Below are 25,530 nucleotides of genomic sequence, written 5' to 3'. Positions count from 1 at the left end.
ATGTTTCCATATTTATTTCGGACGGGGAGGGGGGGTGGGGGGGTTGACAGTGCATGGTGGTAATGTGTCATCATTTGTAATAATGAGGGCGGTGGGTTCTATGGGGGGGTGAAGGGTTATGTTTTTTTTATGTCAGAATGTCGTTTGAGAGTTAATTTGCATACATAGGCGTTTAAGGGTAGTTACACACCAGGACGTTGCGTTTAGGGGACGTTATAGGGCACATAACGTGCCCCTAATGCAACACCTGGTGCACTCTGGTGTGGACGTCGGAGTGAGCCGCGTTGTGCAGCTCACTCTGGCATCCGTGATGCCGTGATGCATACTCTTGGACGCATGCGGCATCACGTGGTCCCGCCCGGCCAATCGCCGCACAGAGCGGCCGCTCCAGGAAGTAAACACTGCACGTCACTGAGTGCAGTGAATATTAATTCGCCATGTGCCCGGCCGCTCTCCCCTCCTCCCCAACATAACTGAGCATGTGCAAACAGTCTAACGCGGCTTAGCCGCGTAGAACGCACAGCATGCAGCACTTAACTGCGTTACAATGTAACGCAACGTGGGCAGTGTGAACAGCCCACTTGTGTTACATTGCTGTGCGTTGGGGGAGCGTTACAGGCTGCAGTAACGTGCACCTGTAACGTCCCTGTGTACAAGAAGCCTTAATCAGCAAAAGTTTCAAACATGTTGGACTTATTCGTAGGGCAAAAGGATAAGCCTTTTTCGAATAGTGTGGTCTTGCTCTGGGATAGATGATGGTCGGACAGATTGAAAATGCATTTGGTTTGTTGGTTGGTGTATGTGGGGTCTGCAGTTATTGATGTTTGTTGTGTTTTTCTTTTGCATCGTCTTCCTCTTTTTCTTAATCTGAGAGGGGTCTTTTCTGTTATTTCGCTTGCGTTGTAGTATGGTATAGGCTGCTTTTGGACTGGGTAATTGGGTTGACAAAATGTTTTGGGACAGTGTGGAGGGAAGTTCTAAAAAAGATGTGAGGGTAGTATTAGCGCTGGTCGTGGTGGTATGGGGAGCGGAGGGTTTGTTGTTGATAGGACGGAAATATGTCTTAATCGAAGTTTGTAGGGAATTGTGGGAGTGTTTAGTGAGTTTCACCTGATTTGGACTAGCAGTGGGGTCCGGAGAAGGGCTAGATTGGGGGCTGTTATGAACCGAGAAATTGGGTGATGTAGGTTCAGATGCACAGATGCTGATTTGAGAGGCTCTAATCAGTGAGGTGGGTTCAGGGCTCTGGGGGGGGGGGGGGAAGGATTGTCGTTGCAATTGTCAGTCTGGGTAGATGGTACAAGGGTCGGAGTAGTAGGCGGGTTGGATGTAGAGAAGTTATAATTGGGGTTGAGCGATATTGGTTGAGATATTGGATCGCCACCACCAGTACGTGGGTGGAAGTGGTAGAATTGTTGATGGACTCAACTCACCCGTTGTTGGCATGATGTTTTTGGCGCTGTGGTTTGGAAAGTGTGGTGGGTCTATTGTTGTAGTTGAAACTGTTCGGAGGTGGTGGTGGGATCATGCTTATCGGGGATGGTGGTTATCGGATGTGGTGTGGGATCTGGGGTATTGGTGGGGGGCTGTGTATGGGGTTGGGGGAAAAAACGGGGGTGGGGGTACGGTGGATATCTAGAAGCTGGTGGTGGGAATGTGATACTCATAAGTGGCAGTGGACGAGCGGTGGGTAGTGGTGGTGGGTTGGCTGGGAGCAGAGCAATCGGGGGGATCTGAGGCTTTCGTTCCCTCTCTCGGTGTTCCACGTAAGCCAGCCGATCCCTGTTTAACATTTTAAGTTTTGTGTCAATGGTTTCCTGTTCAAATCTTTTTAAGCGGGAGATCAGGTTGGAACGGATTGGTAGATATTGGGTGCTTTTGGAGTGGAGAGAAAGGAAGTCTATACACTCAGCAATAATTGGTTGTAAGTCTTTGATAATGGATTTCCTTTTTGTGATAAGCCTCTCCATCTCACCTTGTGAACAAGTCTCAAGATATTCATACCAATCTGTGGAGAAAACAGAGCCTTTGGGAAAAGTGGTTAAGGTTTTTATTCTTATACCGTCCGGCGAGATTTTTTCTTCAGTGTAAGTTTCTTGCTTTTTTATGTACGCTAAGTTAAAGAATTCATCCTTCAATGCTGTTTCGAGTTTCTGAAACATCGGCTTCAGATCCTTGTTGTCCAATGGCAAAGTAGTGTCTACTTGGATAGGGGATGGGGCTTGTGTTTTAACAGGTTTAAGTTTAAACTGAGCCAGCAAGGTGTCTCTGTGTATGGAACGGTCAATGATGAAATCCATGTTAACGGCTGCTATTGGACACTGGGTGCCTGTTCGTGGGTCGAAAGGCCAAGCGAGCTTGTAAAGATATCGACAAAATGAGCGTCCGAGAGCCCAATATAGTGTAGTAATTACTGTGATAGTTGGAGAAATGAAAAGAGTACAATAGATATACTCACACACCAGGGTTACCTCCAGGCAACCACTGTACAGTATAGGCAGGTGAGAAGATTTTCCTGTCCCCACTCAGGATTAAGACGTCGCTCTCTGTAGACAGGAAAAAGGGGTAATACCCCTCCACCAAGGGTGGATAGTTGTGCAACGTTGAAAGAACAGAGGCGCCTAAAGGATAAAATCACAATAATAAAAAGTTTAAAAAGTGATTGGGAGGCAGTGGTGGGCTTACCTCCTTTAATGGGAAAATGACTGTTATAGATCCGTTTCAAAACAGTTGTTTAAAATCTGGAATAACCAATATAAACATCTGTAATAATTAGTTATCTATAACATTACTTCATAAATAAGGTAGTTTGTCATACCATGAATATTTGGTCTAACCTTTATAGTACTTCCACCATAATTTTAATTTACTGTTCTTTAGGGTCCTATGTCTCAGGCAAGGGTCACAGTGGAAAGTTGCAGAGCTGCATTACAAAGTCTTAGAACGCTGCTTACCCCCTTCAATGAAAAGCTTATGAGACATTCACAGTGCATCATTACTGTTTTCATTGTAACTTGTTCCCATGTACAGAAAAGCATACTTTTCATTGCCTGTATGCTCTACTGTACATAATGTATGCGACAGTAACGCAGCATTAATGTGCATTAACACCCTTTTTTGTGTTGTGTTGTAATGCTGCGTTGCAACTTTAATGTCGCATCACAACGCAGTGGCCCACTGTGAACCTAGCCTAACTCTTCAGTCTGATTCTGAAATGGTTATCAAAATCATTAGTAAATTGGCCTTTCACATATTGCCTAAAGTTACATTTTAGATCTTCTAAACTCCGGAAATCCTGAAAAATTACATTTTGTGGAAAAAAATCTTAATAGGACCCTGAGCAGAGCTTTACAATGAAAATCGACACCTGAGGCTTCCTTCATACCCTTGTAGCCCGTGAGGTCCCTCGACTTCCTCCAGGTAAACCTCCGTGTTCCCATTAGCTACCCTGCTAATGTAGCCACTTCAGCCAAAGTTGGGCGCAACTGTGCATGAATCCGCGCACCCGGCTCGATGGCGCATGCATTGCTGTAAGCCTCCTGCGCATGCTTGGTTCAAGAAAGACTGAACTGCGCATGCACAAGAGGCTTACGGTGACGGAAACGTGATTGAGCTGGGTGTGCAGGCAGGCCGCACATGCTCAGTTGCACACAATATCGGCCAAAGTCACCACACTAACTGGGGTCGCCAGCGGGACCACCAAGGGGACCAGGAAGATGATGAGAACGTTGACAGATGAGCTTTTTGTCCGTAGGGCTGTACAACGAACAAGGAGACATGATTTGCGTATGGAGGAAAAAAGTACCGTATTTTTCAGAATATAAGATGCACTTTTTCTCCCCCAAAAGTGGGGAGAAAAAGTCAGTGCGTCTTCTATTCCAAATGTTAACAATTTAGTACTGGTATATTGGCCTCAGCCAGGCAGTATGTGCGGCCATTTGTCCCCCTCTTATGCGCAGCCCTGGAGTTATATGTTCCGCCAGTCAAATGCGGATCAGTGCAGAGCGGCAGGTATGGCAGCATTATACTGTGGCCGTGATCGGTATGGATGTCGGGGAGGCGGCCGGAGATCAGCCTGCTTGGCTGTAAGTAAGAGGCATGCTATTCATGCAGAGCGCAGCGGAAGGCGTTATTACCGATCCGGGATCCAGCCGACGAGTCCTCCATCTGCTTCTCTATCTTCAATACCGGCTCTCGCTGATCCCCGTCCTGTTACTTCCTGGTCTGCCGATCACTCACTGCGTGACCTCGGCGGCTCACGTGCGTCAGGGTCACGCAGTGAGAGAGCGCGCATAAGAGGGGGACAAATGGCAGCACATACTGCCTGGCTGAGACCCACTGGCTGCCTAGAGGGGGACAAATGGCTGCACATACTGCCTGGCTGAGACCCACTGGCTGCCTAGAGGGGGACAAATGGCTGCACATACTGCCTGGCTGAGACCCACTGGCTGCCTAGAGGGGGACAAATGGCTGCACATGCTGCCTGGCTGAGACCCACTGGCTGCCTAGAGGGGTCTCTTTGGCTACCAACAGGGGGTCATAAAAACCAGCAAAGCCTAATTAATGTGGTTAATGGAGCTGCTGGGGGTGGCAGGGGGTTAGTGTAGTTTGTGAGGTAGCAGGAGTTAGTGTAGCTTAGATAGAGATCTTGGGGAGGGGGCAATGTCCACAAGATGCTCCTGGAACTTGGATGCACCTAGGTAAAGTGTATTTTTTATTTTCCCCTGATTTTTATCCTCTAAACCTAGGTGCGTCTTATATTCCGAAAAATACGGTATTTCCCAATTATTTAGAAAGGGTCCTGCACAGTGAGAGTGGTTAGAATCTGAACTATGTTATCTCAGGAAGTAGTTATGTCAAACTCTATATCTGCGTTTAAATAGGGCTTGGATACTATCCTTTCATTGAAGGGCGTCCATGGCAGGGATTTATCGGACTGCCTTCTAGAGTCGGGAAGGAATTTTTCCCTTTTAAGGCTAATTAGCCGAAGCCTTGCAAGGTTTTTTGCCTTCCCCTGGGATATGTGCGGATTCAGGATTTTTTTTTTTCTGGTTGAACTTGAACAGATTTTTTTTTCAACCAAACTATGTAACTCATTATTTATATAACACGCAACAATGGTGCTGAATGACTTGTCCATAGGGACAGCTGTATATGTGTAGGAAAAGGCACATTCTGGGAATAAAGCCAGCTGTATTTAGAGGAACATAACAAAAGGACAGGTTTCATAGCATTGCACACAGGGTGAACCCACAATGCAACAGTAAATGGCTCTCCGTGGCTGTGAATAACAGGTAAGAGTTACTGTCAATGTTGCCAAGCATCAACAGCCACAACACTGAGGCGCATAAAGCCATGCTGCTGAGGCGTAATCCTTTATGTGCTGCAACCTCTACACTGTTGGGGAAACACACAGCTGTGTGTGTATACTCACCCTCTACGGTCTGTCCAACATTCAGAAAACATTTAGAGCCCCTACTCCAAACAAATAGGCTTTCCTATATCTGTGTAGCCGGTCAGTTACAGGGCATGTTCTTGCCTGTGTAGAAGCTTCTTGATTGGCAGATTCATAGTATATAACCAAAAACTGTGTGAACGCCTTTTTAAGGCCATATCTGGAATATGGAATTCATTTCTGGGCACCACATTACAAAAAAGATATTGCAGTTTTAGAGCAGGTGCAGAGACGAGCAACAAAATTGATACGTGGGATGGAAGGTCTCACTTATCAAGAAAGGTTAGATAAACTGGGTTTATTTAGTCTAGAGAAAAGACGCCTTAGAGGGGATCTAATTAACATGTATAAATACATCAGAGGGCAATATAATAGCTTGGCGGATGAGCTTTTTGTCCCTAGGCCTTCTCTAAGGACTAGAGGACATGATCTGCGCATGGAGGAAAAACGTTTTAGCCATTTATCTAGGAAAGGGTTCTTTACAGGAAGAGTGATTAAGATATGGAATGCATTGCCACATGAAGTCGTTATGGCAAACTCTATACCTGCATTTAAAGGGGGCTTAGATGCTTTCCTTGCGTTGAAAGACATCCATGGCTACAATTACTAGGTAATGCCTAATGATGTTGATCCAGGGATTTTATTTGATTGCCATCTGGAGTCGGGAAGGAATTTTTCCCTTTAGGGGCTAATTGGACCATGCCTTGTAAGGGTTTTTTCACCTTCCTCTGGATCAACAGGGATATGTGAGGGAGCAGGCTGGTGTTGTACTTTATACTGGTTGAACTCGATGGACGTATGTCTTTTTTCAACCAAAATAACTATGTAACTATGTAACCCGTATAATGGTTGTCTACATTGACTAGGGATGCTCATTTGGATTCAGTGGAAATAAAATGTCCACATTTCCAATCGGAAAATGGAAATCTGGTATCGCATTACCGAAACTCTGGTCTGAGTTCTATGATTGAGCTAAAGTTACAATCAGAGAATGCGAAAAATTACCATAAAAAGGACTTATCGGAAAAGGGAAATCCGCGGAATCTATGAGCTGCATTGGCAGAAATCTGAATTTCTGGAGGATCGGAAATGTTCATTTCAGAGTATCCCTAAGACCCTAACATTGCCATCAGAAACCATGGACCTTATTTTTTCTCATAATTTTTCTCCTAGGTGAGATAGAGGCAGAATAGCCGTGTGACTGGTGTTACTTGGAAGAAAGTAAATATGGTGGCCTCCATATCCCCTCTCACTTAACTTGTACTTTAATATCCTAATCCACTCTCAGCTGAGGAAGCCTTCTGGATTAGACATTTGCTCTGGCTTGGCTTCCTACAGTGGGTTGCAAAAGTATTCGGCCCCCGAATGTCACATTTTGTTACATTACTGCCACAAACATGCATCAATTTTATTGGAATTCCACGTGAAAGACCAATACAAAGTGGTGTACACGTGAGAAGTGGAACGAAATTCATACATCATTCCAAACATTTTTTACAAATAAATAACTGCAAAGTGGGGTGTGCGTAATTATTCGGCCCCCTGAGTCAATACTTTGTAGAACCACCTTTTGCTGCAATTACAGCTGCCAGTCTTTTAGGGTATGTCTCTACCAGCTTTGCACATCTAGAGACTGAAATCCTTGCCCATTTTTCTGTGCAAAACAGCTCCAGCTCAGTCAGATTCGATGGACAGAGTTTGTGAACAGCAGTTTTCAGATCTTGCCACAGATTCTCGATTGGATTTAGATCTGGACTTTGACTGGGCCATTGTAACACAGATATGTTTTGTTTTAAACCATTCCATTGTTGCCCTGGCTTTATGTTTAGGGTAATTGTCCTGCTGGAAGGTGAACCTCCGCCCCAGTCTCAAGTCTTTTGCAGTCTCCAAGAGGTTTTCTTCCAAGTTTGCCCTGTATTTGGCTCCATCCATCTTCCCATCAACTCTGACCAGCTTCCCTGTCCCTGCTGAAGAGATGCACCCCCCGAGCATGATGCTGCCACCACCATATTTGACAGTGGGGATGGTGTGTTTTGAGTGATGTGCAGTGTTAGTTTTCTGCCACACATAGCGTTTTGCATTTTGGCCAAAAAGTTCCATTTTGGTCTCAACTGACCAAAGCACCTTCTTCCACATGATTGCTGTGTCCCCCACATGGCTTGTGGCAAACTTCAAACGGGACTTCTTATGCTTTCTGTTAACAATGCCTTTCTTCTTTCCACTCTTCCATAAAGGCCAACTTTGTACAGTGCATGACTAATAGTTGTCCTATGGACAGAGTCTCCCACCTGAGCTGTAGATCTCTGCAGCTCGTCCAGAGTCACCAGGGGCCTCTTGACTGCATTTCTGATCAGCGCTCTCCTTGTTCGGCCTGTGAGTTTAGGTGGATGGCCTTGTCTTGGTAGATTTACAGTTGTGCCATACTCCTTCCATTTCTGAATGATCGCTTGAACAGTGCTCCTTGGGATGTTCAAGGCTTTTTGAAATCTTTTTGTAGCCTAAGCCTGCTTTAAACTTCTCAATAACTTGATCCCTGACCTGTCTTGGACCTGTCTTGTGTGTTCTTTGGACTTCACGCTGTTGTTGCTTCCAATATTCTCTTAGACAACCTCTGAGGCCCTCACAGAGCAGCTGTATTTGTACTGACATTAGATAACACACAGGTGCACTCTATTTAGTCATTAGCACTCATCAGCCAATGTCTATAGGCACCTGACTGCACTCAGACCAAAGGAGGCTGAATAATTATGCACACACCACTTTGCAGTTATTTATGTGTAAAAAAAAATTTGGAATCCTGTATGATTTTCATTCCACTTCTCATGTGTACACCACTTTGTGTTGGTCTTCCATGTGGAATTTCAATAAAATTGATTCATGTTTGTGGCAGTAATATGACAAAATGTGGAAAACTTCAAGGGGGCCGAATACTTTTGCAACCTACTGTATATAAGAACTATATAAGGCCTCTAGTCAGCTTTGGGTGATGTCAACTTAGATGTGCTTTTTTGAAAAGGTTTTTTTTTTTTTTTTTTTAAAGTGTGGAACAAACAAGTTTACCAGAATTCACCAGCAATTTAATACAATTTTGCAGCACACCAAGGTAACATTCTCTGTTTTATAACCTCAGTATGATTGCTGAACACCACCCTCATGAACCTCTCGATGCAGCCCTCCTGCTATTGTGTCACCCCCCCCCCCCCTTTAGATTGTACGCCTTTGGCAGGGCCCTCCCACCTTGTGTATCCTACTTCATTCATATTCTGCTCACAGAATACCATGAACTTGAATTACTTGGACTACTACTCCATTGCATTGTGTGTTTTACTGCTTATTACCTGTATTATGTTGTCTCTCGCCACTATTATCATAGTCTGAAACCTAATTTATTGTAAAGTGGTGAGTAATATGTTGGTGCTATATAAAACCAATAAATATTTTCACACATTATCCGTAAACTGCCCTTTGAAGGACAACCATAATGAGAGGTGTATGGAGGCTGCCATATCCATTTCAAACAATACCAGTTGCCTGGCAGCCCTGCTGATCCTCTGCCTCAAATGCTTTTAGCCATAGACCCTGAACAAGCATGCAGCTCTAACGTTTGCGGGTTTCTATTTCCGTGGCCAGCGCACAAGATGCGCGCTGACACAGCGGAAATCCTCCACAAACGTGTAATTTGGAGAACTCAGGTTAGGTGCAATGCACCGGTAGAGGGCAATTCCCACCAATAGATGGAGCTGTGGAGTGAAGACGAGCACAGCCTCTGCACAACCACAGATGCCAGCTGGGAATTGTACAGATAAAGGCAAAGTAGGGCACGATAGCCCTCCAAAAGAGAAAGCACAGAGACAGACTAAATGTGTGTTCCCCAATCTAGTTGCCACCCAGCGACGGCGAACACACATTCGCAGAAACAAAGCGGGAATGCTATCGCAAGAGAGAGGCGATTGCCAGAAGTGACAAAAGGCTGAACGGAACAGAACACGAGAGTAGCAAAGGCACAGCAAACAACAATGAGAAGATAAGGAAAATAACAAATGCTAGCTAAACGCGAACACCGCACTCATTTGCAACAGCGAACGCAATTTCTGCACGATCACCGCGCGTTAGGCGCCCAGTGATAAGCGTGCCACCCTAACTGACCAATGACACACAAACACGAAATATAGAACGTGAACGCTTGCTAAACAGTTACCTCACCGAGCCTACAGCAATCGTTCGTACAAGACAAGACAGAGAGGAGGAGCGGCCAGCAGCAACCACAGCTCTGGCCTACACTCCCAGACAGAGTTCAGAAGGAACCACCGCTGCTACCGCTAGAGCGATTGCGATCCAGAAAAACAAACAGATGGGGCTACCAGTAGCAACTGCTGCTCTGGTTAGCACCCCCAGACAGAATACAGAAGGAGGCACTGCCACTACCACTAGGGCGAGTGCGATCCAGACGGATGAACAGAAGGGGCTACCAGTAGCAACCACTGATCTGGTTAGCACCCCCAGACAGAATACAGAAGGAGGCACTGCCACTACCACTAGGGCGAGTGCGATCCAGATGGATGAACAGAAGGGGCTACCAGTAGCAACCGCTGATCTGGTTAGCACCCCCAGACAGACAGAACGATTCCCTGTTAACCGCCGCTGGCGACAAGGCAATCGAGACACAAAGACTGTACAGGCAAAACAGATAATACAATCTGACTGCACTAGAGGGAATGCCTAGTACAGTCCCAAGAATTACTCTAAGATAATCTTTAACAAACAGGCAAGGCTGACACTCTAGGAGTGTTTAGCAGTAACAAACCATTAAGATGACCAGCAAAGGATTCTGGGAGAACATGGTATTTATACTGACAGCCTTCAAAGGAGGCAGCTAGGCAATTTGCATAACAAATGTATGCAAATTCCTCAGCAGCAGAGCAGGTCTGAAACTTGCAAAGAAAAGACAGGTCTCTTTTCCAGAGATCTGCAGCCCTCAGACTTAAAGGATACTGCAGCCGAAAGGCTGCGGAGAGATAAAGCCTGCAATGTGTAGGGAAAGAAAAAGACATACTCACCGCTCCCCTCGCTCCCTGCCGTCGGGTCCCGCTCGTCAGCCACAGTTCCCGGTACTGGCCGACTCTCCTGACCCCTGACCCGGACATACTGCGCCGCACATGCGCAGTATGTCCTGTAATCTTTGCTTCTGGCGTCGCATCATGACGCCAGAAGTACGGACACTCCCCCGCCTCCTGCGTGTGCGCTCCAGCGGCTCCACTATAAAGCTAGCATGCTGTCCCCTCTCCCCGCTGATGTGCAAAGCTCTCCCCTCACGGTACGACCCCTCCTGTCCCCCAAAACGGCCATGAGCGGGCCCCGGGGTGGGGGGCCCACTCAAATGGGTGGGGGGCCCACTCAAATTCTTGCAGGGGGGCCCGGGGACTTCTAGTTATGCCCCTGCTGACAGGCAACTGTTATTGTTTAAAAGGAAGTAAAAGGAAATAAATATGGTAGCCTCCATACCCTTCTCATTAGTTATCCTTTGTGATTTTTCACTTACTTTTAGTACTTTTTTTAATTGCAGAATATTGAAAATTTATTTTACACAGAAGATGAAAAAAAACATTTCCTAGGAGAAAACGTAAATGCTAGGCGCCAGGAAGAGGTGGTGTTAGGGTTATGCATCAGCGTGGGAGTGGGGGGGGGGGGTATTCATCAGAGGGGGTGGTTCCTGTGTTAGAGTAGGGTTAGGTTTGGCTGTAGTAAAATATTGTCATTACCATTGTAAATGTTTTAGCATTTTTATTTGGTGCCCAATTCATGACGGTATTTATAATTCAAACTTATATCGGCTTCACCACTTGCCCATTTTTTCCTCACGCCTCTATTTTATGCATGTAATTATTTGCCATAGTGTGGCAGTATGTGGCCTGCTTCCCAGCCTGGCTCAAACTATTCTGTTGAACTGGTGCCTACAGGCTAACACTGGGCGACATGGGCGTGGGAGCTGGCTTCATACCGCTACACTACAGAATATTACAGTTTTGAGGGATAATCATAAGTGACAGAAAATGGATATCATTTGCCTAAAGGTGGCCATACATCAAATTGGTGGCCGATCGACCATCCAATTTGATTATTAAAATCAAGTGCATGCCCGACAGACTAAGTGACCGATTTCGGGATGGAAATTGGTCGCATTGTCGATCGTGCATGCTGCAAGATGTCGGGCCGAAGGTGGTCGGTCGGGTGTGCGGTGGTACAGTGGCCGATTTTGGAATGAGCGACGAAATGATAACGCCCGCTGCTGCCTCCGCAATGTATAACTGTGCTCCCCCATTTGTGTATTTATGCATTACCTATCCGGTGTCCGTCCATCTCGCCGGGTTCCACATACAATCATACACGCTAGCGGTTCATAGCGTCTGATGCCAGACGCTATGCGCCGCTAGCGTGTATGCGGCTGTTAGAACCCGGCAAAATGGACGGTCATTGCGCGGAGGCTGCTACAGGACAGGTAATGTATAAATGCACACACTGGGGGGGGGGGGGGGCATCTTTATACATTGGGGCGGTGCGGACGCGGCGGGCTCAGCCGATTCCCTGAAGATTTCATGCGGAAATCGGACAGGAATCGGCCTGTAGTATATGGGCACATTTTTTTTACAAGGGACTAATTTATCTCTATTTAGATTCGATTAGAGATAAATTTGTCTCTGTCGAATCTGCCCATAGTTGTCAGGTCTATGGCTACCTTCAATCAATACACAAGCTAGAATTATTAGCCTATCATTAACCCTCCTGGCGGTATGAAACATTCCGCCAGGAGGCAGCACAGCAGTTTTTTTTTGTTTTTAAATCATGTAGCGAGCCCAGGGCTCGCTACATGATAGCCGCTGCTCAGCGGCATCCCCCCACCCGCTTCGATCGCCTTCGGCGATCTCTGATCAGGAAATCCCGTTCAAAGAACGGGATTTCCTGGAGGGCTTCCCCCGTCGCCATGGCGACGGGGCGGGATGACGTCACCGACGTCAGTGACGTCATTGGGAGTCCCGATCCACCCCTCGGCGCTGCCTGGCACTGATTGGCCAGGCAGCGCACGGGGTCTGGGGGGGGCACGCGCCGCAACGGATAGCGGCGATCGGGAGCGGGGTGGCGGCGATCGGTGTGCTGGCGCAGCTAGCAAAGTGCTAGCTGCGTCCAGCAAAAAAAAAAAATATGTAAATCGGTCCAGCAGGGCCTGAGCGGCACCCTCCGGCGGCTTACCCCGTGTCACACACGGGGTTACTGCCAAGGAGGTTAACCATCTCTACAAGCCGCTTTCTTATTTCAGGGGGTGTGATTGAGACACTGCTGATGCCACAAGGAACACCAGGCCAGCCAGGCAGCTGGCTGGCAATCTCCGTATCTCTCTTATTATGGGGTCACTTTAAGTTTTTACAATCTCTGCCCACCCTTCTTTTTCACCCACCCTGATCAGTCAGGCACAGCCAGACAAAACTTTGATGTAAAGTCCACCTTTAACAAGTCCCTTTACTCGGTATGAAGCCCTCACCTGTGAGAACAAAGCAACACCAGACACAGTTCCAGTTCAAAAGAATTCATTTTACAAAGTGCCTTTCAGTACATTACACTGCTTCACTTCCCCCGCACCAGTTTCACCTTTGATGACTGAGCGATGCAAATATAATTTCTCCAGGATAGATTATTAGAAAGAGCAGAAATTACGAACAGAAACAATAAACATAATAACAGAGGAGAAATGAACACAGACAAGTGCATTGTGAATGCCTGCCTCTCTGAGCCGCCCCTCTATGCCAGCATTTACATGTTTTAATTTGTGGAGGAATGGTCCTATTGAGAAAATTATCATGTAATCTTGGGCAGAGAGAGCGGTTTTTTTTTTCACAGACAAAGGTTGACTGCAAAATCATTGTGTAGCCCCGAGACTGACTTTAAGTCTGAAGATTATTCATATCCCTCCTTCCATTCGTTTGCGTCTGAATATTTTTATATATTTTTTTTTTTATGTCTCATTTCTTGTTGGATGTGAATAGATAAATTGTTACAGTAGCCAGCAAGGAAGAACAATGTCTGCAAACTATTCAGACACAACACTGTGCACAGTGTTCTTCCCGGTAAACACAAATGATCTGCATATAAGATTCCCATCATTAACTGGGTGCACTGAACTCACGGCCACCAGATTGGCTACAATGAGGTTAGTGTGTTGAGCTGCAGCCAGATATTAAGGAATGCCGATTTCTCGTCTGCCTTTTCCCAGTGATAATAGAGCTTGGTCAGGACTCTCTGAAGATTGCACAGAATAATACTGCTGTGTAGGTTATGATTTTTGCTCATCACATTATGGAGGGATATTTAAAGGACCACTATCGTGAAAACATGTAACATTTAAAATACATGTAAACACATACAGATAAGAAGTTAATTTCTTCCAGAGCAGTGAGCTGCAAAGTTTGCTGTCCAGCTGTTAAGGAACTACAAGTCCCACAGTGCATTTGCCTTTATGAATCATGACTGTGGCGGTCAGACTACTGCAATGCATTGTGGGATTTCTAGTTACTTAACCACTTCAGCCTACAGTGTCGAAAATCGTATGCATCCGAGCAATGTTCACCTCCCATTCATTCACCAATAACTTTATCGCTACTTATCACAATTAATTGATCTATTTCTTGTTTTTTCCGCCATTAATTAGGCTTTCTTTGGGTAGCACATTTTGCTAAGAATAATGTTTTTTCTAAATCCATTTTAACAGGAAGATTAAGAAAGAAATGGAAAAAAATTATTTCTCAGTTTTTGGCCATTATAGTTTAAAATTAATACATGCTACTGTAAATAACACTCATGTATTTTATTTGCCCATTTATCCCGGTTATTACACAGTTTAAATTATGTCCCTATCACAATTTATGGCGCCGATATTTTATTTAGAAATAAAGGTGCATTTTTTTAATTTGTGTCCACTATTTACAAGCTTATAGTTTTAAAAATATAATAAGATACTCTCTTGACATGTATATTTAAAAAGTTCAGACTCTTAGGTAACTATTTATGTTTTTTTTTAAATTGTCATTTTTTTTTTATTTTTTTTTATAAAAAAATGGTATTTAGGTATTTTTTGGTGTGGGAGGGAAACAGAGAATTTTAAATGTAAAATAATGTAATACTTTAACCACTTAAGCTCTCAGTCGTTTTCACTTTATGCATCTGCGCAATGTTCACCTCCCATTCATTCGCCTATAACTTTATCACTACTTATCACAATGAACTGATCTATATCTTGTTTTTTCCGCCACCAATTAGGCTTTCTTTGGGGGGTACATTTTGCTAAGAGCTACCTTACTGTAAATGCATTTTAACAGTAAGAATAAGAAAAAACGGAAAAAATTCATTATTTCTCAGTTTTTGGCCATTATAGTTTTAAAATAATACGTGCCTCCATAATTAAAACCCACGTATTGTAATTACCCATTTGTCACGGTTATTTCACCATTTAAATTATGTCCCTATCACAATGTATGGCGACAATATTTTATTTGGAAATCGTAAAAGAGCATTTTTTCCGTTTTGCATCCATCACTATTTACAAGCTTATAAAAAAAAATATAGAAATATTTCATCTTTACATAGATATTTAAATAGTTTAGACCCTTAGGTAAATATTTGTTGTTGTTTTTTTGTAATGTTTTTAATTTTTTTATTAAACATTTTATGTGGGTATTTTTGGGAGGGTGGGAAGTAAATAGTGTTTTATTTAGGGAAATATTTGTGTAGTGTATTTTTTTTTACTTTTAGATGTAGTTTTACTCTTTGGCCACAAGATGGCAACCTTGAGTTTGTTTACATGACGTCACTCTAAGCGTACAATGTACGCTTAGAGGGACATAGACTCAGAAAAAGCGAAGCTTTCGAGAGAAGCTGTCACTTTTTCTGCGGGGAGAGGAATCAGTGATCGGGCACCATAGCCCGATTCATTGATTCCTGGGCTACCGAATTCGCGGCCGGGAGTGCGTGCGATCGGCCGCGGGAGCGCGCATGTCCTCCTTGATGTTTTTATACGTCGAGGACAAAGTGGTTAATAAAAAATGTATGTGGGTGTAGTTTACTATTTGGCCACAAAATGGCCACAGTCAAAAAAGTCCTGGAAGCGTACTATCAGGTTTCCAGTAACTACAAGGAGGCTTGAAAACTTTTTTTTTTGCAGAAATACCGCGGTCTCTGATAAGAGACCGTAGGTTTTTCTGCAAGGGACTTAGATCTTTGAATGGGAATTATATTCCCATTCACTGATCGGGGTGTAACGGCAGGCAGCAGGAGTGTGCGCGGGAGCTCGTGCCTCAGGCGGCAGCACAGTCTATCTGGACGGATATATCCATCCAGATAGACTAAAATGGTTAAAGGATACCCGAGGTGACATGCAACATGATGAGATAGACCTGTGTATGTACAGTGCCTAGCACACAAATAACTATGCCATGTTCCTTTTTTTCTTTCTCTGCCTGAAAGAGTTAAATATCAGGTATGTAGGTGGCTGACTCAGACAGGAAGTGACTAAAGTGTGACCCTTACTGATAAGAAATTCCAACTATAAACCGCTTTCCTAGCAGAAAATGGCTTCTGAGAGCAGGAAAGAGAGAAAAAGGGTCAATAGTTTAGATTTTAGCTCTAGCATACTGCAATGAATGTGTCATTGAGCAAAAACAATAAGAGTTAAAACTTAAAAAGTAGATTTAAACATAAAATAAAACTGTGGAATATCTTAAGTCATTTTTAGGAGAAGGAAGATAGATACAATTGTTTGTTTCATTTGTTTATTTTTTCCTCGGGCGTCCTTTAACCAATTTACCCCCGGCGGTACGAATTTCTCCGTCCCTTTTTTTCCTACCTAAAAAACCAGGGACGGAGAAATCCGTACCTTCCGCGCTACCGCCGCTGTGCGCGCTCCCGCGTGCGCTCTCGCCGCTCGTGCCCGCTCGCCCGGTAATCAATGAACGGGAAAATCTATTCCCGTTCGTTGATCTAAGCCCCTGCAATGATCCGCTGCTTCTATTAGAAACAGCGCAATCAATGTGATTCTCCCAGCCTCCTACTGCTTCCTGTAAGCGTCCTTCCAGACGCTTACAGGTCGCATGTAAACAGACACAGTGAGGCCATCTTGTGTACAAATAGTAAACTACACCCTAAAGCATTTTACACATACAAATACATTGTATTACACAATAAATTAACCCATTACCTCCCACACTCCCCAATTTTTATTTTTTTTTGTAATTTGAAAAAAAAAATCCAATAAAAAAAACCAACATAGTTACCTTAGGGACTGAACTTTTTAAATATTTATGTCAAGTGGGTATAACACTGTTACTTTATAAACTATGGGCTGGTAATTAGGGATGGACGCAAAACTGAAAAAAATGCACCTTTATTTCCAAATAAAATATTGGCGCCAAACATTGTGATAGGGACATAATTTAAACGGTTTTATAACCGGGAGAAATGGGCAAATACATTTCATGGGTTTTAATTACAGTAGCATGCATTATTTAAAAACTATAATGGCTGAAAACTAAAAAATATTTTTTTCCCACATTTTTTCCTATTTTCCCATTAAAACACATTTAGAATAAAATAATTCTTGGCATAATGTCCCACCTAAAGAAATCCTAATTGGTGGTGAAAAAAACAAGATATAGTTCATTTCATTGCGATAAGTAATAATAAAGTTATAGACGAATTAATGGATGGAGCGCTGAAAGGTGAAAATTGCTCTGGTGTTCAAGGGGTAAAACCCCTCAGCGGTGAAGTGGTTAACAGCTGGAGAGCCAAGTTTGCAGATCACGGTTCCAGAGTAAAATGAGCTATAAATGACTGTTCTCCTATATTGCTGTCACTTAAAATAGGTAGCAGAAATCTGACAGAACTAACAGGTTTTGGGCTAATCCATCTCTCCATGGGGGATTCCCTGCATAGCCTATATTCCTTATAAAGACACTACATGAAAAGGTTTTATACAAAGATGCTGGCCAGCCTCCCTGCTCACTTCACACTTTTTTTTGGCAGTTGGACAGAACAACTGCCATTTACTAAGTGCTTCTGAAAATAAAGATACTCCTTAGAGCCCCCCATAAAGAGATGGACTACTCTAAAACCTGTCTGTAATGTCAGATTTCTACTGCCTACTGTAAATGACAGCAACATAGGAAAAAAAATAATTTATGGCTCATTTTACTGTGAAAAAAATGTGTTTTCATGTATTGAACATTTTACTATTTCCATGATAGTGGTCCTTCGAAACAGAAATAATCCTAGTTTTGGTTCATTTTGTTTGAAGATATGCAAATAAATATATATATATATATATATATATATATATATAATATATATGTGTGTGTGTGTATGTATATGTATTTGTATGTATGTATATATATATATATATATATATATATATATATATATATATATATATATATATATATATATATATATATGTGTGTGTATGTGTATATATATATATATATATATATATATATATATATATATATATATATATATATATATATATATATATATATAAAATTCAGGTTGCTAGTTGTAGGCAAGAGGAAGGAACACACTTTACATGGCCCCTCCTACAAATCTCTAGGCACCTAGTTGAGATGTAGTCCACATTAGGACTGATTTTGCATAGCTCCAAGGTGTCCCTTTTTTTTTATTCAAATAATTTTTATTGGGTTTTTACAATAAAGAAAATTAATGGTCGTTTTATGCATGAAATGATCATATACAATTAGATTGTTTTCCACAATATTGGACCAAGAGTGCATATACATATGTTTGGCAGACTTTTACAAGAACTTGATGGTGCAGTCCGTCACAAACCTGAGGCTTGGAAGACGTTGGACCTTTCAACAGGATAGTGATCCCAAGCATACCTCCAAGTCCACTAGAGCATGGTTGCAGATTAAAGGCTGGAACATTTTGGAGTGGCCATCGCAGTCACCAGACTTAAATCCGATTGGGACTTAAAGAAAGCAGTTGCAGCGTGCAAGCCTAAGAATGTGACTGAACTGGAGGCTTTTGCCCATGAAGAATAGGCTAAGATACCCGTAGATCACTGCAAGACACTTGTGTCTAGCTATGCTTCACGTTTAAAAGCTGTTACAACTGGAAAAGGATGTTGTACTAAGAATGAATGTCACTTGGGGGTTGAATAAAACTGATAATGATGTGAGCACAGAAAAGACCTTTGTGGTTATTAAATTATAAATGTTATGTTATATTTGTCTGACTTACAAATGCCTCTTTGATTTAATTGTAAACAAAATGGCTGAAATGATCAAAACCAATGTCAAACTGGCCAAAACACTCAATTTCAGTGGGGATTAAATAATTTTGAACACAACTGTATGTATTTTTCTACTGAAGAATGGGTGTAGTTATCCCTTCTGTTATTGTAACATGTTAATATGAAGGAAAACTAGTGATGACAGAAACAGCGTGGTTTGAGTTTTAAAATGCATCTTTTGCTTATGAGTTTATTGCGCTAAGTGTGTCAATGGGTGTTGTGGGGTGTGGTTAGAGGTGTGGCAGGATCATGTCTTAACCACCTAAGGCAAAATTTACATGTTTAGAACGTCCTATTTGTGTGCTAATAAGTGCAAATAGGGTGTTGACCATGTGTGCATGTGCACGTGAGCATTAACTCTTCAATGGAGGGTTTTTAAGTGGTTATGCATGTCCCTCTTACTTGTCTGAAAAGGTTGGGAGGTATGATTGTGATTGCTTCCCAAGCCACGCTTCCCCAATGACGAACAGCCTACCCACGATGACCCTTTGAACTTTCCTGCAGTACAATCTTATCTCAAGCCGTTTTTTTCTGTTTCTTGGCTGTTTAACCCAGTGGGTCAAAGAGTGCAGAGAAGCTATTTTGCATAGATAAGTTTTTTTTTTTTAAACTGCCCCCCCCCTTTCTTTGCTACTAATGTTAATATTTCTTGGCTGTACTACACATACAATTCATTATCTCATAAGTTTATTTTTGCTTCAGGTTTGCTTTAACCATTTCAGCCCGCGGGGATTTTTCACCTTATGCATCAGAGCAATTTTCACCTCCCATTCATTCGCTAATAACTTTATCACTACTTATCCCAATTTATTGATCTATATCTTGTTTTTTCTACCACTAATTAGGCTTTCTTTGGGTGGTACATTTTGCTAAGAATTATTTTTTTATAAATGCATTTTAACAGGATTAATAAGAAAAAATTGAAAAATGCATTATTTCTCAGTTTTCAGCCATTATAGCTTTAAAATAATCCATGCTACCATAATTAAAACCTATGTATTTTATTTGCCCCTTTGTCTCTATCACAATGTATGGTACCAATATTTCATTTGGAAATAAAGGTGCATTTTGTTTTCCATTTTGCATCCATCACGGTTTACAAGCTTATAATTTAAAAAATGTTGGTAGTATACCCCCTTCAAATGCATATTTAAAAAGTTTAGACCCTTAGGTAACTATTTGTCTTTTTTTTATTGTATTTTTGTTTCCATTAAAAATTTTATTTGGGTAATATTTTGGTGTGGGAGAAAAACAGTTAATTTTTAATGTTATACGTGTAATTTGTAATGTAAAAAATATGTAGATGTAGTTTTACTATTTGGCCACCTACATTTTTTCCCGCCTCCTTGTGCTTCTCGCTAAGCGGAAGCACAAGGGGGATGCGGAAATTTTGACGCACAGAAAAACTGAAGCCTCTTGTAAGAGCGATTCGGTTTTTCTGCGGGGGACACGGATCTGTGATCTGGAACCATGTTCCTGTTCACTGATCCCAGGGCTACCGGGGGACACCACAGGGGCGTGATCACGCACGGGAGCGCGCCGGAGCGCAGCACCGCAGCAGAGCAGCCGCCCGGATGTGAGCTTAGCATCCGGGCGGCAGAAATGGTTAAATCACTGTGTTTTCTGCAGAGAGATTGAGTATGGTCTGTATTTGTAAAGACCCAAATGATTCCTCGTTTCTTCAGAGCAGCAGGTTCCCAAATAAATGGCATTGGAGATTTCTGCTCAGAGTTGTAAGTAATCCCTAAGCCATTGAAATGCTAGCTCAGTGCTTCCAGTGCCCAGTCTGAAACACAAGCAAATGATAATTTGACTTGAATGCGATAAGCTAGGGCTTTACAATTGCCAAGAGACGGCTTATATGTGCTGGAATTCAGTGAATAAATTACTTTAACAACCCCAGATGATTTTACTTCTGTGGCCTGTTTGTAACATTGTTTATTTAAAACTAAAGAAAAAAACAACAAACATTTTATGTTATCTTTTAAAGTGTTGATGTAATGTATAATTACAATCCAAGACATTTTGTATTTTACAATACATTTCTCTTTTTTTTGTTTGTTCTGTAGTTATTAAATATCTCTATCACTGCTAAACAGATTTACACATTTGCTCTGTACTGGAACTCCAGACAACACTATTTGGTGGAGCAAGCAAGGATTGGAATCAGTGCACTCAGCAGAGTGAACAGCATGGCTGATGCTATCTAGTGGCATACATTTCAAAATGCCACACTCTAATTTTGGCCAGCATATACTGGGAAAAAAAAATCAGTTAAAGGGGAACTGAAGTAAGAGGTATACGGAGGCTGCCATATTAATTTCCTTTTAATCAATACCAGTTGCCTGGCAGCCTTGCTGGTCTATTTCTCTGCAGTAGTATCTGAATAACACCAGAAACAAGCATGCAGCTAGTCTTGTCAGATCTGACTTTAAAGTCTGAAACACCTGATCTGTTGCATGCTTTTTCAGGGGCTATGGCTAATAGTATTAGAGGCAGAGGATCAGCAGGGCTGCCAGGCAACTGGTATTGGTTAAAAGGAAATAAATATGGCAGCCTCCGTATACCTCTAATTTCAGTTCCCCTTTAAGGGTGCATAAAATTACAGAAGTAGAATATCGGTACATTTACTGATATTCTATTGCTTAATTGATATAGTGAAGTGGTCAACCAATAACCCCTCCTGGACAACTACTAATCCATTCTGGTGGGCAACTAATAATTCTCCTCCCCCCTTCCCATGGCGCCAAACCTTAAAGGGAAACTGTAACCAAGAATTGAAGTTCATCCCAATCAGTAGCTGAGACCCCCTCTCCCATGAGAAATCTTTCCTTTTCTCAAATGCATTATCAGGGGTCTTTGTATGGCTGATATTGTGGTGAAACCCCTCCCATAGTGTGGTCCTGACCTCACACTGTGGGAGCCTTGTTGCATTGTGGGAAATGACAGCTGTTTTCAACTGTCAAAAAAGCAAGCAGCAGCTACTTCCACTGACATCACATGTCAGAATGTAAATCAGGGAGAGGAAAGATTTTACAATGGACAGACACTGACTAAATCATTTATACATAATTATTGTAAAAATAAAGCACTTTTGTTCTCTACAACCAACTTGTTGCTAGATCCTCTGACTCCTGCCTGATCTCTCTATTCCTAAGGGTCCTTTTACACTTATTATTATTATTTTTTATTTATATAGCGCCAACATCTTCCATAGCGCTGTACATAATACAAACAAATAATGGGGAACAAATATACAGAAGAACTACAAGACACTGTACAGTCATGACATTGAATAGTAGAAATACACATACATACATAGTTGATGTGTAGTTGGTACATGTGCATATGTTAAAATTACAGCAGTATGAGAAACACTAGGAGGAGGTCCCTGTCCGTGTGAGCTTACAATCTAGAGGGTAGTGGGGAGGAAACAACAGGGAAGGAAACACAGGGGTGAGTGGGTGAGCCAGTGTGCCTTCAGTGCTGCCTATAGCAAATTATAGGCTTGTTGGAACAGGTGTGTTTTCAGAGTACGTTTGAAGTTTTCCAGGCTCAGGGCATGACGAAGCGGCTGAAGGAGAGCGTTCCAAAGGAAAGGGACAGCCCTGAGAGAAGTCTTGGATGCGAGAGTGAGTGGAGGTGACTAGGCTAGAGGACAAAAGCGTCTCCTGTGAGGAGCAGAGGGTCCAGGCGGGGAGGTATCTGGAGATTAAAGAGGAAATGTATGGCGGTGATAGCTTGTGTAGAGCTTTGTATGCAAGCATAAGCGGTTTAAACTGGATCCTTTGGGCAACTGGTAACCAATGGAGGGATTGGCAGTTGCTCTCAGTTAATCAGTTGCTCTCAGGTATAACTGAAAGAAAACCGATTTTCAAAGTAATGCCTATGTTTTCCTATGGCACAGTTCCCACTATACGCGTTAACTGAAATCTTCATAATGCACTGCTATGCAAAAAATGTGTACCAAAGCATACTAATGCATACCAACGCATCAAGTGTAAAAGGACCCTAACCCTTGGCTAGTCTGACTCAGATTTGATCTGTTTTCCAGTTGCTAACCCCACTCAATTCCTGGTTATCATTTCCTGCTGCCTGCACTGAGCTTTGGCCTGTTTCTGAACTACATTGCTTGCTGCCTGACTTGACCTCTGGCCTGTTATCTTCAGTTGTCTGCTGCAAATCCTTGATCCTTTGCTTGTTATGCGACCTTGCTTCTAACCTCCCACAGTGAACTCAGTTGTTCTCTCTGCCTCCGGTGGGCCAATCTTGATGACTGCAACCTGGTGGCTACTAGGCAGCTGTTATGATCACTTCTGCAGCATGTACTGCTGGCTGCAGTTTTACTGTAGACAAGCAGTTTTTGATTTCTTTGCGTGCATTTGCTCGCATAGTTTTGCTTGCGCTCACTCTGAGTGTTGATTCCATCTGCAGTCGCTCTGAAGTTGATGACAGTTTAAGATGCTCTTCTGAAAGCAAACATTGTCTGTTGCAGTGGGGCTGCAATTCCTTTCTTGCAGGCTGCATAACTTTGTCTGCCCTTTCCTGCTGTCAGCCTGTGATTGATTATCATTCACCTGTGTGGGAATCTGCATGTCTGCTCCAATTGGATGACCTCAGTATAAAGGACTGCTTCCTGCAGTGCTCCATGGGCTATCATAGTTTCAGATCAGTCTGTTACTCTGTCTGCCCCCCCCCCCTCTCCCCGTTCCTAGATCTCGTGTGGACTGCACTGACTCCTGCGAAGGGGTCAGCGAGTCCTTCTAGTCCTGATCCTGTTTATCAGTATTTGTTACTTTGCTGGTCTTGCATCATATATTGGTTCATCGCCGATATATACGCATACTAGCGCGTTTGTTATTTTCCTTGTATTCGTGTTACGTTAATACATCAGTGTCGCTGATATATACGTACTCGAACTGTTTATATCCTGTGTTCAGTCAGTCAGTTTCCAGCACGTTTCGGAAGGTTGCGCTTAGCGTGATCACCCGTGCTTAGTTAGTTCAGTCCTGTTCCTGTTACCTTGCGTAGATTGCGCTCACTTCTGCTTCGAAGTAGCGAATCCTTCCTAGTCCTCTTCCTGTTACCTTGCGAGGATTGCGCTCACTTCTGCGTAGAAGTAGCAAATCCTTCCTAGTCCTGTTCCTTGTGTTGCTCCAGTTCCTAGCTAGTGCTCCTTGCTTATGTTATATATCGGTTCATCACCGATATATACATATGTTAGTCAGTCGTTTGTAGTTTCATTGATAGCTGTAATCGTAATACGCTAGGAAATCATACCTATTGTATATTTGTGTGTATTGTGTCTGCCTGCCTTGACTCTGCTATTTCCTGACTATTCTGTCCTGTCCTTGTGAGACACGCCATCGCTGCAATCACATTGGCTGCCTTATTCCAGTCTGTCTTGTTATGGATGCTTGCTGTCACTAAAGCAGTGACTAGTTAAGCAAGCATTCATTCTGTCTACCTGTCCTGATCTTCTGAGTTCTGATTAATGCGCTCAGCGCTACCTTGCGCTGAGCCACTAAAGTGAAAGTATTGTTTGTGGCTGTTCGGATCTACGCCTGCTCTGTGCACCACAATCTCCTATTGGAGTTAGTCCTCTCCTCCACTAAACTGGGGATATCCTGGTTCCTTGTGCTTGTGTGTGTGTGTGTGTGTGTGTGTCCTTCACGTCAGGATCCGCATTATGTGCTGACCGGGGAGAATATACCACCGAGCGTAACAGCAGCAAATATGTTGATTGCTCAGTAGGCTTAGCGGCCCTTGCGGTGTGCTCTGGTGAAGACCCATAACCACTTAGACTCGGCACCCCAGGGGAGACCACACTAACCACTTAGTGTCACGGTCAACAGCTCACTTGTCCCCTAACACAGTCTGTGCTTGCTTGCTGGTCCCTTGGAGTTTATTGTAAAGGGATTCTACTGCACCACCAGTCCTATCTATCTATCTATCTATCTATCTATCTATCTATCTATCTATCTATCTATCTATCTATTTATCTATTTATCACACATGAAATGAAACTATCTTATCTACCTATTTATGTACCTACCTATATACCTATTAGGAATGAAACTATCTTATCTACCTACCAATCTATTAATCAGATCATTTTTTCATCTTCTTATTGAAATAACTTTTCATCATACTGCAATTGAAAAAGTAGGTGATACTGTAAAAAATAGTATTTTCCTGCTTTCTGGGGCTTATTGCAGCAGGGACAGCCATACTATCCCAGGGGGAAAAAACATATATCAAATACTTGTTCTACTTACATAACACATGTATTGTACTGTCCACATTTTGATTTCACTGACTTCTATGTAGGTAGTAAATAAAGATAACATAATTCTTGGCATTTTCCATTTTACTTCTTCTGACTGAAGCCAATCCTGAAGTTGTTTCCTCCATTACTCTTTTTATTATTTTTTTTTTCTTTTATTCCTAGAAACTGCACGGTCACATCTAGCTTGCTTTGTAAACACATGTGAGCACAGCATACATTGTATTTCAGCAGCTTCTCCCTTCTCAGCCTCGTATTCACACTGAACTGCCCTCAGCAATCAGTAAGGAGCAGGAATGTGGGAGAGAAGATGAAAAGCTTCCTTCTCGTTGGCAATGTACCAAATAGAGCCAGGCTGACTGAGATAACATTTATTACAGCAGAAACATTTATGATTAGATTGGAATGCTTGCAATGCAGAGTTAGGTTGCAGGCTGCGTA

The 25,530-nt window shown here is 42.8% G+C and overlaps 1 protein-coding gene across 8 annotated transcripts in view; it reads left to right on the top strand.

Annotated features, from left to right (window-relative positions):
- ADGRA1 (adhesion G protein-coupled receptor A1) overlaps window positions 1-25,530 on the top strand; it is a 1,508,265-nt gene that overhangs the window by 307,568 nt on the left and 1,175,167 nt on the right. The window lies entirely within an intron of this gene.

The sequence above is a fragment of the Hyperolius riggenbachi genome, chromosome 10 (assembly GCF_040937935.1).
Source record: "Hyperolius riggenbachi isolate aHypRig1 chromosome 10, aHypRig1.pri, whole genome shotgun sequence".
In the NCBI taxonomy this organism is placed as follows: Eukaryota; Metazoa; Chordata; class Amphibia; order Anura; family Hyperoliidae; genus Hyperolius; species Hyperolius riggenbachi.
This window is presented reverse-complemented; position numbering and strand designations above follow the sequence as displayed.